Below are 15,544 nucleotides of genomic sequence, written 5' to 3'. Positions count from 1 at the left end.
AAACATCTCAAAACAAGCTAGTCAGACTACTACTTGACCTGACTCCTAGAACCCACCTCACCCCTGCCACTTTGACAACCTAGGATGGCTTAGAGTAGACGACAGAGTACAGCAACTTGCAATGGGCCTGGTCTACAAGATACACTACGCGACCAAGGTACCCATGTACATGTCAAAATACTTCCCAAAGGTCAGTGAATACCACGATCACAACACCAGAGGGAGCTCCACAAATCATGTAAAACCCAGATTCGGATCAAACAAGGGACTAAACACGTTTCGCAATTATGCACATCAATGTGGAACGCCCTGCCTAAAGCTGTAAAGGAATGTGAATCACTACCCACTTTCAAAACCTCTCTCAAGGGACACCTACGTGAGACTGCAATTCAACACTGGCCCCTGTAAATATCCTAACCCAATCATTCCAACCCCCTCCAATGTACAGTCATTTACCTAGTATGGTTTTGTCAATAGTTCAATGTACAATTGTGTTTGTTTGGACAGTGTCTCCTCCCCCCCCCCCCTCAATGTACAGTGTTACTTGTTTATACAGTATGCCCCCCGCCCCCCCCCCCCCCCCCCCCCAACCACCTCCAATGTAAATTACCCAGTATGGTTGTCAATATCCCAATGTACCCAACCCCCCCCACCCAACCTCCAATGTACAGTTTCTACGTCAAATGTATATACTCCCTTTTCTTGACTCCTTCTGTATCACAAACAGTACTGTATTTGCAAATCTGGTATGTCATAAATGTATAGATGTAGCAGTACTGACTATCTGTATGTCATGTATGTCATATATGTCTATATGAATTGAAAATGGGGGACCCTGATGGAAACAAGACAAACGTCTTTCTCAGGTCTGCATCCCCTTAACAATTGTATGTATTGAGCCGTACTGTATTGTACCCATTCTGCAATCTGTTAAATAAAGTTTTCATTCATTCATTCATTCATACACGCAACCCGGTAGCGTTGCAAGTTTGCCCCAGAGGAGGGCGCACACGCAGTACTGAAGTAGTATCTCATTGCTATGAGCGCGCTCCGGTCTTTTCCACACGAGACCTCGTCCTGAAAAGCTGCGTCGAAACTTAACTGAGCAACTCCCGGTATGAAACATTATTTAATTCCAGAATCCATACATCAATCGCTAATAAGGTGTTCTTTTATCAGAATCCCGACTGTGAACGTGAGGGCCAGCATCTGTCAAGTTAGCTGCATGGAATGTCCCCACAACAAGGCATTAAAACATGGCTGAGCCTGTGTGTATAATGTGTGTTTGTTTAGTCAAAGTAATGTTTAGTGAATGTGTGTAGTTGTGTTTGATTGATTGATTGAAAAGTTTATTAACAGATTGCAGAATGGGTACAGTACAGTACAGCTCAATACATACAATTGTTAAGGGGATGCAGACCAGAGAAAGACTTTCGACTTGTTTACATCAGGGTCCCCCATTTTCAATTCATCATAACATATATGACATACATGACATACAGATAGACAGTACTGCTACATCTATACATTTATGACATATCAGATTTGCAAATACAGTACTGTTTGTGATACAAAAGTGTCCAGAAAAGGAGTGTATATACATTTGGCATAGAAACTGTACATTGGAGGAGGTTGGTTGGGTGGGGTGGGGTTGGGTGGGTTGGGTGAGGGCTGTACATTGGAGGTGGGGGGGGGGGGGGGGGGGGGGTTGGGAAGGGGACACACACACATTTTACACTGTACATTTGAATATTGACAAAGCCTTACTTGGTCATTTACTGTACAACTAGGTTAGGACATTTGTAGGGGCCAGTTTCGAATTGCAGTCTCACGTAGGTGTTTTTTGAGAGTGTTTTTGAAGGTGGGTAGTGATTCACATTCCTTTACAGCTTTAGGCAGGGCGTTCCACATTGATGTGGCATAATTGCGAAACGTGTTTAGTCCCTTGTTTGATCCGAATCTGGGTTTTACATGATTTGTGGAGCTCCCTCTGGTGTTGTGATCGTGGTATTCACTGACCTTTGGGAAGTATTTTGACATGTACATGGGTACCTTGGTCGCGTAGTGTATCTTGTAGACCAGGCCCATTGCAAGTTGCTGTACTCTGTCGTCTACTCTAAGCCATCCTAGGTTGTCAAAGTGGGCAGGGGTGAGGTGGGTTCTAGGAGTCAGGTCAAGTAGTAGTCTGACTAGCTTGTTTTGAGATGTTTGTAATTTGTTTTTTAGTGCCTTTGAGGTGCTTTGGTACCATGAGGTGCAAGCATAGTCGTAGTACCCTTGAATGAGTGCTCCTGCTAGAGTCTTCAGGGTATTCTTGTTTACCAGAGAGGAGATCCGGTACAAGAATCGCGTTCGTTGGTTGACTTTTTTTTATTACATTGGATGCCATTTTGTCACAGGAAAGATTAGCCTCTAGGATGGAACCCAGGTAGGTAATTTCATCTTTCCTTGTGATAATATTGTCACCCACTGTAACCGAGAAGCCGTCGGTCTTGCTGAGTTTGTTATTTGAACCGAAGAGAATGGACTCTGTTTTGCCCATGTGTAATGATAGTTTGTTGTCGGCGAGCCATATGCAGATTTTGCCTAGTTCCGAGCTGAGGGCTTTTTCAACCTGTAACTTGTTCTTGTCAGAGACCAGCAGGGCTGAGTCGTCCGCAAACAGGAACAAGTTGCAGTCACAAGCTGACGACATGTCATTTGCATAAATTAGGAATAGTAGCGGTCCTAGTATGCTTCCTTGTGGAACACCACAGCTCACTGTGAGGGGGGGGGATAGTGTACCGTTTACTTCCACCATCTGTTCCCTCCCCTCCAGGTAGGATTGTATCCAGCTCACTGATAAACTATCGAAACCAATTGCTTTTAGCTTGTCAATCAGAATGGTGTGATTGACAGTGTCGAAGGCCTTTTGTAGGTCCAGCATGACCATGCCGCAGTATTTGCCCGCGTCCACCTCTTGTTTGATGTGGTCGTTCAAGTAGAGAAGGCATGTGTCAGTGGAGTGGGATGTTCTGAAGCCAGATTGGAATTCGTAGATTAGATTTTTTTCCGCGAGGTACTTTTCGATCTGTCGTATACTATTTTTTCCATGACTTTCGAGATGGATGTAAGGATAGAAACAGGGCGGTAGTTACCCGGGTCTAATTTGCTGCCCTTTTTGTGCAGGGGTGTTACTCTCGCAATTTTGAAGTCCTTGGGGACGTGTCCCTGTTTTATGGAGAGGTTTATTATGTGTGTGATGACTGGGGTGATGGCTGCTGCTGAGTCTCTGAGGAATTTGGAGGGGATGTTGTCATGGCCAGTGGCCTTGTTTGGTTGGAGGGCGCTCAGTTTTTTGAGTACCTCATCTGTAGTTACTATTTCCAGTTTGAAGTCGTCTTTGTGGACGCCTAGGTTCTTGTAGTATGCTACTATGTGTTCTACCCCATACTGCCCTGAGTGGGAGGGTAGTTTGTTTACCAGTGTTGTGGCTATGTTTGTGAAGAAAGTGTTTAAGTAATTGGCTACATCCAGCTTGTCTGTGATGAGCGTGTTGTCCGTCTTTATGTTTATGTTTGAGAACCTGGTTTTGAGTTTTTTACTGCAGCCTAGTTGATTGTTGAGTAATTTCCAAAGTTCACGTGGTTTATTTTTGTTTTCCTCGGTTTTGTCATTGATGAAATTTTTTTTAGCAGTTTTGATCATGGAGTTTACGTCATTTCTTAGTCTGTTTCTTTCTAGTTTGAGTTCAGTCACGTGGTCTTGGAGTTCACTGCTCGTGCTTTTGGTAAGCTTTGACTGACTTTTACGAAACTCAGAGCATTTTTTGTCTCTGGCTTTCATAGCGGTCAGTATTTCAGTGATCTGTGACGTCACGATGAGTCCTGTTTTCATTACTAAAATAATCCAGTGTTAGCTTGGTCAATCCCAGACAATATCCACTTGGTGTAATGGAAAAGGGCCCTGACCGGCCACCACTAAATAACCAATACAGCCGGAAACTGTGGATTATCACAGTGTAATCCTGGAGCAGCAGTATTATCCAGATAATCTTGAATGTACTGTTCACAGCAAGACACTGCACTGCCTTAACGCTCGAGTCAACCTTTCTCCCTAGTGACCGAAACTGCGATCTCAGTAAAACATATCTTTTTCATGTATTGTTCCAATTTTCTTTCATGAATATCATTATTAACTTCAGTCCTCACCATACATATTGAATATTTATTCATTTTCATTTCTTAAATTAGGGTTAGGGTTATCCTAGGGTTACCCTAACCCTATCTCTAACCCCCTAACCCTAACCTGTCCAGTTCTGCGACTAGGGTGAAAGGTGTGACACTTGTTGTTCACGTGCTTTAATAGTGATTGTTTAAAAAAAAATTAAAATCTAGCCAACGCTATCCACAAGCACGTTAAAAAAAGGGCTTTTTGACCAGACAAGGGTGACTTAAGCTTTCAAGCAAAACACCAATGTGAATTAGGTGTCAGTGTTTCAATTAATGTAAAGCAAACCACTGAAATTGGAGACCATTCATTTACATTTACATTTAGTCATTTAGCTGACGCTTTTATCCAAAGCGATTTACAAGTTCTGTACGACAAGTCATCAGGAAGGGCACAACTCTATCAGCTGATAACAATGTACATCAAAGTGTTGAGTGCTACAGTGTAGGTTAGTTTATTAGGACAAGTGCATGACAGTAAGGTTAGTTAGGGTTAGATTTTTTATTTAATTACATTTTTTTATTTCAGATAATTGTTGAAGAAGTGCGTCTTTAGTCGACGGCGAAAGATTGGACGGGTTTCGGCTGTCCTAACTGGGGTGGGTAGTTCATATCCCTTCTGACCCATCAATGCATCCACGGAAACGCTCCCCCCTACCTCAAAGATCTCCTCACCCCAGAACCCTCCACCTGTAACCTTCGCTCCGCCAACACAAACCGCCTCCTTCCCCCCAGGACCAAGCTCTGCACCATGGGCGACCGGGCCTTCTGCTCGGCTGCTCCTCGCCTGTGGAATGCCCTCCCTGACTACCTCAGAGCACCACAGACCACTGCTTCCTTTAAAAGAGAATTTAAAACATACCTCTTCATGAAAGCCTTCCCTTAGTTTTAACCTTTTTATACATGCCTTGTGTGTTTTATCCCTTTTTTATGCTTTATGTCTTGTTTCTTTAATTGCCTAATGTTTTTAAAGTCTGTTTTTAGTCTGTTTTACTCTGTAGCACTCTGAGACTTGGTTTTTCCAGATATTCAGATTCAGATTCAGATTCAGATTCCTTTATTAAGCCATTTGTGTAAAAACACATTGGTAATTGTTGCAGCGTTACAGTGTATGCGTTTCCTCTCTTTTTTCACAGTAAACAACAAACACCAAAACAGACACAGGACAAAAAACAGTGCAGTGGAGGATTAATCAATTAAATACATATATATATATATAAAGTGTAGAGTATAAATAGAATGTATTATTATTATTATTATTATTCCACCATTGGGGGGCAAGGACTGAGAAAAGGCAGGTTCTCTTTGATGACCCTCCCGGAGCTCGGATCGGAATGGGTCTGAGACAGCCAGAAGATGCAGAGCGTGGGGGTCTTGAGGGTGTGTAGTTAGAGACCATTGACCAGAGGTAGGCGGGAGCGGTTCCCTTTGCCGCATGATAGGCCAGGTCGAGGGCCTTGAACCGGATTTGTGCAGCAATGGGGAGCCAGTGCAGGTCCCTAAGAAGTGGGGTGACATGGGCCGACTTCGGTAGGTTTGAGATCAGGCGGGCCACTGCGTTCTGAATGAGTTGAAGAGGCTTGGTGGCAGTGGCCGGGAGGCCAGCAAGCAGTGCGTTGCAGTAGTCGAGGCGGGAGATGACTGTTGATTAGACGAGGAGTTGGGTGGCTTCTTTTGTCAGGAAGGGGCGGATCCTTCTGACATTGCTCAGGAGGAATCTGCAGGTTCTGGTTGTCGCTGCGATGTGAGCGGAGAAGTTCAACTGGTCGTCGAGGACAACACCGAGGTTCTTGGCGGTCGGCGACACGGTCACAGCTGCATTCTCGACTGTGATGGAAAGGTCGGTCAGGGGGGAGGATTTGGCCGATAGGTGGAGCAATTCTGTTTTGCTTAGGTTCAGTTTGAGGTGGTTGGTCGTCATCCAGGCGGAGATGTCGGACAGACAGGCTGAGATCCGCTCAGAGACGTGTAATCCTATTCCTCCAATGTTTTCCAGAAACAGAAACACACATACTCTAAAGAACTTTTACACATTACACACTGTAGAGATAGCATCCTGTCTGGGAATATCACTGCCTGGTAAGGGAACAGTACTGAGGAGGGCCGCCATCCTACCAGCCATCTGAACAATGGACTCTTCTCTGTACTAACTACTGAGGTCAGGCAAACGTTACGGCAGCCTTAAAGCTGGTGGTAACATCAACTCAAGAGACACTAACAACAAACTGAACAAGCTGGTGAGGAAGGCTACACTGTAATAAAATAAAAACTGTAAAAAAAAACGGTAAATGTCTGGCAGCAACGGTTGCCAAACACTTACTGTCAAATTACAGTAAAATCAAATACATTTACAGATTGCAACCTTTATTTAATGGTTAATATTTTTGATAAAAGGTAATTTACTGTATTTTTATGGCATTTACACTTAAATTAGAAAAACAAAAGTAATCTGTCAAATAATAAAGTGAATTTCCCGTGAAAACACTTCTTATTTTTTTTGTACAGTGTAGCTCAGTATAGTCTGAGTCGAACTGGACAATCTAGAGGTCGTTTTAGAGACTGCTGGACTCTATCCTGGAGAACCCCTCCCATCCCATCCCCTCTATGAGGAGCTACCTAGGATGAGGAGTATGTTCAGCCATAGACTCATCACCCACCCCCCCCCCCCCCCCCCCCCCACCCCCCACCACCACCCTGACACACCACAAATCGCCTTGGTCAGTCCTTTGTGCCAGTAGCCAACAGGCTCCACAACCGTGGGGAAGGACTGACTTGGCTAACGGCTGGAGAACTAATGATGACTGGAGCCTTGAGAACTGTTTACCTCTCAACTACTGGACCCGGCATGACTCTGGCGCACCTTGCACAAGGACTCTCACATGAACTTATTGATCTTATTTGTAATCTGTTTATTTATACCAGGGTAGACTAAGACTCAGGAGTATTGCACATTATACAGAGTAGACGTAGGGTAACTATATATATTTGTACATGGGCTTGATTTAGGATATAATCTGTATATTATACCAGAGGGGGCTGTATATACACACATTGTGTTATTATCATATCAATAGAGTATACATATATGTATCATCTGTCCAGCTGATCAGACCCTCATGTTGTTCTTTTATTCTAATTAGTTTGGGTTATTTTTATTACCCTGGCATGTCTGTACCTCCCCTCTCCCCCAACCCATGTGCTGCTATGACCCCTGAATTTCCCCAAGATATGTCGTATGATCGTATCTTATCTTATCTTATCTTATCACAGAAAGGGATACACGCCAGTTCCAGTCAAGACCAGCAGGTGGGATCAGTCCTGCAGCTGAGATCTACACAGGCTGAAAGAAGATCATCAACCAAGGTTGGTCTAGGATAATTTTTTTTCATAATAATTCCAGTTGATGTGATCTCTGTAGGCCTTCTCGATGCAATTTGACTAGCATGATATTGTGTTCCACTGGCATAAGAAGAGTAAAGGTAAGGATGCTCCACAAATTAGCACAGTATAACTTAACGAAAGCCAAGGCTAGATAAAAAGAATATCCACCAAATTGAATGTATTATCAACACCAGTCCTGCATAACCCAATAGGGAAAATGAGATTAGGCAGATCATCTTGCATGATCACTCTAGCCTAGGCCTATTCCTATTCCCTATGAATAGGGTTAAAGGAAAACTCCAACATTTTGGGAAATTAGCTTATTTGCCATCTACCCTGGAGTTAGACAAGAAGATACATACCTTTTTTCTTCTCTGTGCATGCAGTAGGAGTAGGAAGATGTGCACCGTTAGCCTAGCTTAGCGTCAGTCACTGGAAGTGAACTAGATTCTTGTACCGGATCTCCTCTCTGGTAAACAAGAATACCCTGAAGACTCTGGCAGGAGCACTCATTCAAGGGTACTACGACTATGCTTGCACCTCATGGTACCAAAGCACCTCAAAGGCGCTAAAAACAAGATTACAAACATCACAAAACAAACTGGTCAGACTACTACTTGACCTTACCCCTAGAACCCACCTCACCCCTGCCCACTTTGACAACCTAGGATGGCTTAGAGTAGACGACAGAGTACAGCAACTTGCAATATGGGCCTGGTCTACAAGATACACTATACGACTAAGGTACCCATGTACATGTCAAAATACTTCCCAAAGGTCAGTGAATACCACGACCACAACACCAGAGGAAGCTCAACAAATCATGTTAAACCCAGATTCGGCTCAAACAAGGGACTAAACACGTTTCGCAATTATGCCACATCAATGTGGAACGCCCTACCCAAAGCTGTAAAGGAATGTGAATCCCTACCCACATTCAAAACAGATCTTAAAGAGCACCTACAGGAGGCTGCAATTCGAAACTGGCCACCGTAAATGTCCAAACCCCCCACCCCCTCCTAATAGACAGTCTCCTCCCCACCGTATGTATATATTCTCTCCCCACCGTATGTATATTTCTCTCCCACCGACCCACCCCCTCCAAATGTACAGTCTCCTCCCCACCGTATATATTCTCCTCACCACCGTATGTATATTTCTCTCCCACCCACCCACCCACCCCCTCCTAATGTACAGTCCCCTCCCCATCATATGTATATACTCTGTCAGGATCTATGGGTAACAGTACTGTATATTTTAATACCGTATATGTCACAAATGTATCAGCACTAAATACCTGTATGTCCCTATGCCATAAATGTCAGGGGTGACAGTGGCTCGGGAGGTAGAGCAGTCGTCTGGCAATCCGGAGGTTCCCGGTTCGATTCCCGCTCCTCCCGGGCAGCGCGTCGATGTGTCCTTGAGCAAGACACTTAACGCCTAATTGCTCCCGATGAGCAGGTTGGCACCTTGCATGGTTGCCTCCGCTGTCGGTGTGTGAATGTGTGGGTGAATGTGTGAGTGAATGGGTAAAATGTGAGTAACAAATTGTAAAGCGCTTTGGATAAAAGCGCTATATAAAAAAGCAGTCATTCAGTCATGTATGTTGAGTATGTCATAAATGTCAATATGAATTGAAAATGGGGGACCCTGATGTAAACAAGACAAACGTCTTCCTCTGGTCTGCATCCCCTTAACAATTGTGTGTATTGAGCCGTACTGTATTGTACCCATTCTGCAATCTGTTAAATAAAGTTGTCATTCATTCATTCAAGTAGGTTCCTCCATTAGCCTATTTCCCAGTGTCTTCCTACTCCTACTGCATGCAGAGAAGAAAAAGGTATGTATCTTCTTGTCTAACTCCAGGGTAGATTCGGCTCAAATAAGGGACTAAACACGTTTCGCAATTATGCCACATCAATGTGGAACGCCCTACCCAAAGCTGTAAAGGAATGTGGATCACTACCCACTTTCAAAACCACTCTCAAGGGACACCTACGGGAGACTGCAATTCAAAACTGGCCCCTGTAAATGTCCTAACCCAACCCCCTCCAATGTACAGTCACTTACCTAGTATGGTTTTGTCAACAGTCCAATGTACAATTTTGCTTGTTTGTACAGTGTCTCCCCCCCCCCCCCCCTCAATGTACAGTTTTGCTTGTTTATACAGTGTTTCTCCCCCCCCCCCCCCCCCCCAACCACCTCCAATGTAAATTACCCAGTATGGTTGACAATATCCCAATGTACCCAACCCCCCCCACACAACCCCACCCAACCTCCTCCAATGTACAGTTTCTACGTCAAATGTATATACTCCCTTTTCTTAACTCCTTCTGAATCACAAACAGTACTGTATTTGCAAATCTGGTATGTCATAAATGTATAGATGTAGCAGTACTGAATATCTGTATGTCATGTATGTCATATATGTCCTGATGAATTGAAAATGGGGGACCCTGATGTAAACAAGACGAAAGTCTTTCTCTGGTCTGCATCCCCTTAACAATTGTGTGTATTGAGCTGTACTGTATTGTACCCATTCTGCAATCTGTTAATAAAGTTTTCAATCAATCAATCAATCATCATGGCAAATAAGCTAATTTCCCAAAATGTTGGAGTTTTCCTTTAAACAAACGATGGCTTAAAAATAGATGTTAGACCTCACTTGTTTGTTGCTAACCCACTCGTTTATTAAACCTATGCCTTTCACCCTGTCCACACCAAGAGTGCGCACGCACACGCACGACTATCGCTCCCTGGTCGCCTACTACTGTCTGCTCGTTTCCGAAAGCTTACGGAGATTCACCGAACGGCGACCCAGCCCCTCCCGTGCCCCCACCGGCCCCCCTCCTCCCTCCCCTCCTCCCTCCTCCCGTCTACAGTGATTCTGCTCTCTCTCGGTTCCTCTCGGGAGGAAGAACCCGGTGGCCCGGTGGTGGGTTGTGTTCAACATTTCTCATAACGTCGTTCCCCAAGATGGAGGTTTGCTAAATGGCATTGCGAGCGTCTAGGAGGAGTTACCATAGCCGCCCCTGCTGCTGTGTCATTATTATTATTGACGCTCCTTTCACCAGGAGGAGGACAGAAGAAGAACAGATTCGGTCGTCTTCTTCTTCTTGATATACTCCTGAAAAAGGGAACACACGGGGGCCCGGGGGGGGGGGTCGGTCTACTCCACTTTGGAAAATCTAGCTCCCGTTCCGGTGGTCGGCAATCGGCAGCCATGAGCTCCGGGGGGGAAGCAGCGGAGGAGACGCCGGGGAAGGACGCTGGTGCTGCCGACATAGCGGCGTTCTTCAAGACTGGTGAGTCCGAGGAGGAGAGCAGGGCGAGCGGGGAGCAGCCGCGCCGAGAGCCGCTCCCTCCCTCCCTCCCGTCCCCCCGGCCCCCGGCCGCGACATGAGGACATTGTTCCCGTCTGTCGGTGTCTGTTTATGGGGCTTTGGTGGCGGATGGGGGGGGGGAGGTTTTCACTCAAAGGGAAAACATTTTATTTACTATTGTTGTTATATTATTACTATAACAATGATCCTCGCACGAGGGGCTATTGTCGAAGCTGTGCATTTGTAACATTGGCCGGATATTAGTCATTATTAAATATATCTTCGCTCACACGGTAGTTGGACGGCTAACGTTAGCTCGCTAGGTTAGCAGCAGCAGCAGCCAGTGAGCTAACAAGCAACATCAACGCTAGCTGGCCATCGCTACTACTAGCCTGCTGCTGTTGGAAGCAAAAGCTGGCGTGTTGATCAAAAACATCCTCCTCGTCGGATTAGATGCAAACATAAATAACACGAGTTTGTGGTGAATAATTCGCAGTGGTGGGCTGTGTTGTGTTCACTGTTGTTGTGTGTGCTACTGTGCTGTCAAACAAAACAAAAAGGAAGATAATCGCGTTGAGTGCTCTATGTAAACAATGCATGGCGTGGCACACTGGCCCTGGGTCTGCTGCTCTGTAGTCTGTGCACATAATACACATTAATCCGGTTTGAAGACTTTATTATTATTATTATAATTCCACCAGTTCATTCATCCGCACAACCAAACTCTGTTATCTCTTGCATCTAGCTCGGGTCTGGGCTCTCTGGGGCTGCTGCTGCTTTCCTGCATCGATAGCTAACATGAGGAGCTAACTAGGCCAATTTGTCAGCAAGGACAGGGATCGTGCAGCCATAGCATAGGCCCTAATGTTACACTGATTTAATGGGCTACATTGAAGAAAAGACTAGTATGCACTATATATGTAGTGCGAGCAATGCAACTATTAGTCGTCTGTTGTATTAAGTGACTGATATCACGTCTAGCCATTTTATTATCTCATTCAGCCAGGGTGCTTTGTTGATTATTAACTTGATAAATCACTTGACCCCACCCCTCCCCTCCAATATAGGAACTGACAAAATCACACTGGCAGAGATATACTGTTAGGCACACTGGAAAAACAGCATAACAATGAGATACGAGCAGGTTTATTATTATTATACAAGCAAAAATGAGAATATCGGTTGATTTATGGACACACGTGAACTGTTAACATTTACAACAGAATCACTGATGACATTTACAACTAAATGTGGCTGAATGATGATTTTTGAAGGAGAGGGGAGCAAACAAGGAAAGGAAACATGATAGGAAGGAAGCATGGTAGTATTGACATACTGCCTCTGGCTCCTGTGGTCTGTGTTGCCAGCTAGATAATAAGCCACAGTATATCCGCATAGCACTGCTCAGCCTGAACAGCTGATCTCTGCCAGCTTTCTCTAGTCTCCTACTATAGCTATAGCTGACATATATAACTGCAGACCATAGGCTTGTGGTTAACCGCATACAATTTAAATGTATTTTGGAGCTGTTGAATATTCTTTTGTTTTGGAACACAAGTTTGCTTCTGATCATATTCACCAGTCATCTGTTACATTTCAGTACCTGTTGCGATTTTGAAGTAGCTCTGGATAGTTTAGAAACTTTAGAGGACTGTATCTAGGGGCTGGGTATACAAAGTTGGTACTTTTATGATATCGATTGAATTGTCCACTTTCCATTAGGGGTGTAACGGTACACAAACACCACGGTACGTACCTCGGTTTTGAAGTCTAGGTTCGGTACAGTGGGGGAAAGTTTGGCTTTCCATGTTCCACTCGGGTGATGTAGTGTGCAGTAACTAATTGTACTTGTAGGGCTGTCAACGAATATTCTATATTGAAATTAATAATCGACTTGTACAATTATTTTCTTTTAAATTATTATTATATTAGATTGTGAAAAAAACAGCCCCCGGTGAGCGGTCGTTAGTGGTTAACATACTGTTGTATTCGTTCGGTACGCTACACAGCCGTTCGTTCGGTACCGATATGCGTACCTTTACACCCCTACTTTCTATACTATAGAAAAAAAAATCTGTCATTCGATATCAGATTTTGATACCTAAGTAGTTAATCTCATCAGTGTCAGTAAGCCAATAAGCCTGTTTGTTCCCAGATATAACATTTCTTCTGTTCAACCACAATCCAAAATGGAACAAAGCCTCCGATTGGCTCACAAGTTAAAGTAAGTTATCGGGAAAAAAGTGGCGTTTTGGTATCTGCACATGGACATTTTCATACGTCACGCAGCCCTAACTATCATAAGTCAATAAGTTGCTTGCGTTGCAGGTGAACTGTGTTGAGTAAGCCACGGGTTGTATGTGTGAATCAGTGTACTGTGCTGCCTCAGCTGACCCCTCAATGACACAATATTACATTTCAAATATCATAATCTGCCTCCGGGCAATGTAAAGCCAAGTAGGCTCGATCCTCACAATACTGTGACTCTTGGAACATTACGGCGGCATTCTCAATAAACGGTATTCAAAACATTTGCAAAACATTAGGTTTCATTCTCGAATAAAACCGGCTACCTTGTCGAACGTTCCTGCTATTACTTAAAACGGATGATCTAGCATTAACCGAACGTGCATAATGCATTACTTCTTCTTTCAGTAGGCCTAGCCTAATCCTTGTAGCGATACTGTGAGATTAATGCATGCTACTAATTGAATTGCTAAAACACACAAAGAAAGAAACACAACAGTACACATGACCCCAATTTCTCAGGTGTTATAGCATAGCTGTGATTATTATGTGATGCTGCCATGTTGTGGCATCCTGCTGAGACTGCCTGGTAACCAGCAGAGTGGTGCTCGTCTGATGTCACTGCGGGCTACTGTGATTGACAAGTCAACTTACTGTGTGTGTGTGTGTGTGTGTGTGAGAGAGAGAGAGAAAACGTGCCAAGACTGTATACATGCCAGTTTGTGTGGTGGTGCGGAAAGTTATTTTAATCAATTGGCCACTGATTGCAAGATATAAAAGCGAATGTTTGGTCTGCCTGTGATTCCCCTGCTGCAGCATCGTCTGTTGGCCACCAGGCAGTATGTGCATTTTGTTTACAACAAGCAGAAAAAGTCCACATTCACCACCGTCCTCGGGTGCAGGATATTAACTTGGATCAATTTCAAGTAACTGTCCAAAAGAAGGATAATATCGTCTGAATATTTTTGGCTTAAAAATCGTACACTGGATCAGTACAGATTCGCCACCAGACGATGTTCAAATAAATAATAACAATCGACGCTAGGTTGGTAGGTAACTTCAGTGGTGAGGTTGTTTTGGAACAATCAGCCCCAGTGTTGAAACCAGGGGGTGAAACCACTCCTGGGCTTGAGTGTGGATAACCCAGGCAGGCTGCATGGCGTCGTACCACAACCTGGACGGAGGCTTGAGTGACACCAGGAGGTCCCTCCCCTTTGTTTCCCCCACCGACTTCCTCCTCCTTCGGCTTGGAGCCATGTTCTGACTTGCTCACGTTTACCGTCTCGCCACAGGCTATGCTTTTCTCACCCATCTCCGTTTCCTCTCTCTCTCTGTTGTTCCCACACATTCTAACCTGACTCCTCACTGTCTCTCTCTGTGCTTCTGTGCGTGAGTGTCTGTCTGACTGTCTGCTGTTTCCCCAACCCCCCTCATCCATGTAGCCTCATGATAATAACAACTAATAAAACATTTAAAAACCAGTTGCCCCTCGTCGTCGCCGGCCTCTCAGACTGCAGTGAGTGCGATGCCCGGGCCTCAGACCCCCGGTTAGGAGAGTTATGTCCTGGCATGCTGCCAATCGTCATTATCACCTACAAACAATACTATCGCCTACTGTCGTAACAGGCTGATGCTGTCTTCTTTAACTCTGTACACGGTGCTGCTACTACTACCCCAGTTGTTACACACACACACACACACACACACCACGCCAAGGCAGATGAGGAATCCACACCGATAGTCTTCATGAATGAAAGTTGAGTGGCAGCAACATGATGTTCAGCTCTGCAGGGTTTGTCAGTATGTTTGAATGGGTCTGATTACGTGTGTGCATACATGCATGTGTTTGTTAGAGTAGAGACAGAGGAAATCTGATCCAGAGCTGCATTTATGACTCAAGCCCATTCACCCTAGCCTGGGGTCTGGATACACGCACACACACACACACACAGAGGCTAATGGGTATTGATCAAGCCGAGGAGATGGAGACTGATTGAGGTTGCTCAGTAAAGGTTTCCTCCAGGCTGAAGCTGCCATGTCAGGAGCAGAGCCCAGCCTAAAGCCTCTATGTTTATGGCTCGGAGACAGCGAGAGGATTGGTGCATTGCTCACGAACGCAAAATGAACAAGTACTTTGTGAATTAATTTTGCTTAGTGTAGTGGAAGACCTGTACTATTGATGTTCAGTCATTCTTCGGGGCATATTATAGGCTGAGTGAGTATCATCCGATGCAGGTTTCTCCCTGCGTTAGTGGACACGGGGGGAAAAAAACGGAAAGAAAAATGTGAAATTAACAAAACATAGGCAAATTTTTGAGTCGATATCCCACATCAAGTACAGGAAACGCTACATTGAGTCCCATGTCTGTAGTAGGGATGGGCTGA

General features: G+C 44.6%; 1 protein-coding gene across 3 annotated transcripts in view; it reads left to right on the top strand.

Moving 5' to 3' along the window:
- The first annotated feature begins 10,849 nt into the window (after window positions 1-10,849).
- LOC311227441 (triple functional domain protein) overlaps window positions 10,850-15,544 on the top strand; it is a 219,954-nt gene continuing 215,259 nt past the window's right edge. For all 3 annotated transcript variants that reach the window (XM_084313084.1, XM_084313083.1, XM_084313082.1), the window contains exon 1: window positions 10,850-10,894. The gene's annotated coding sequence lies outside the window, so the exon portion shown is untranslated. The remainder of the gene's footprint in view (window positions 10,895-15,544) is intronic.

This window comes from Notolepis coatsorum (genome assembly GCF_963971535.1).
Source record: "Notolepis coatsorum genome assembly, chromosome: 4".
In the NCBI taxonomy this organism is placed as follows: domain Eukaryota; kingdom Metazoa; phylum Chordata; class Actinopteri; order Aulopiformes; family Paralepididae; genus Notolepis; species Notolepis coatsorum.
This window is presented reverse-complemented; position numbering and strand designations above follow the sequence as displayed.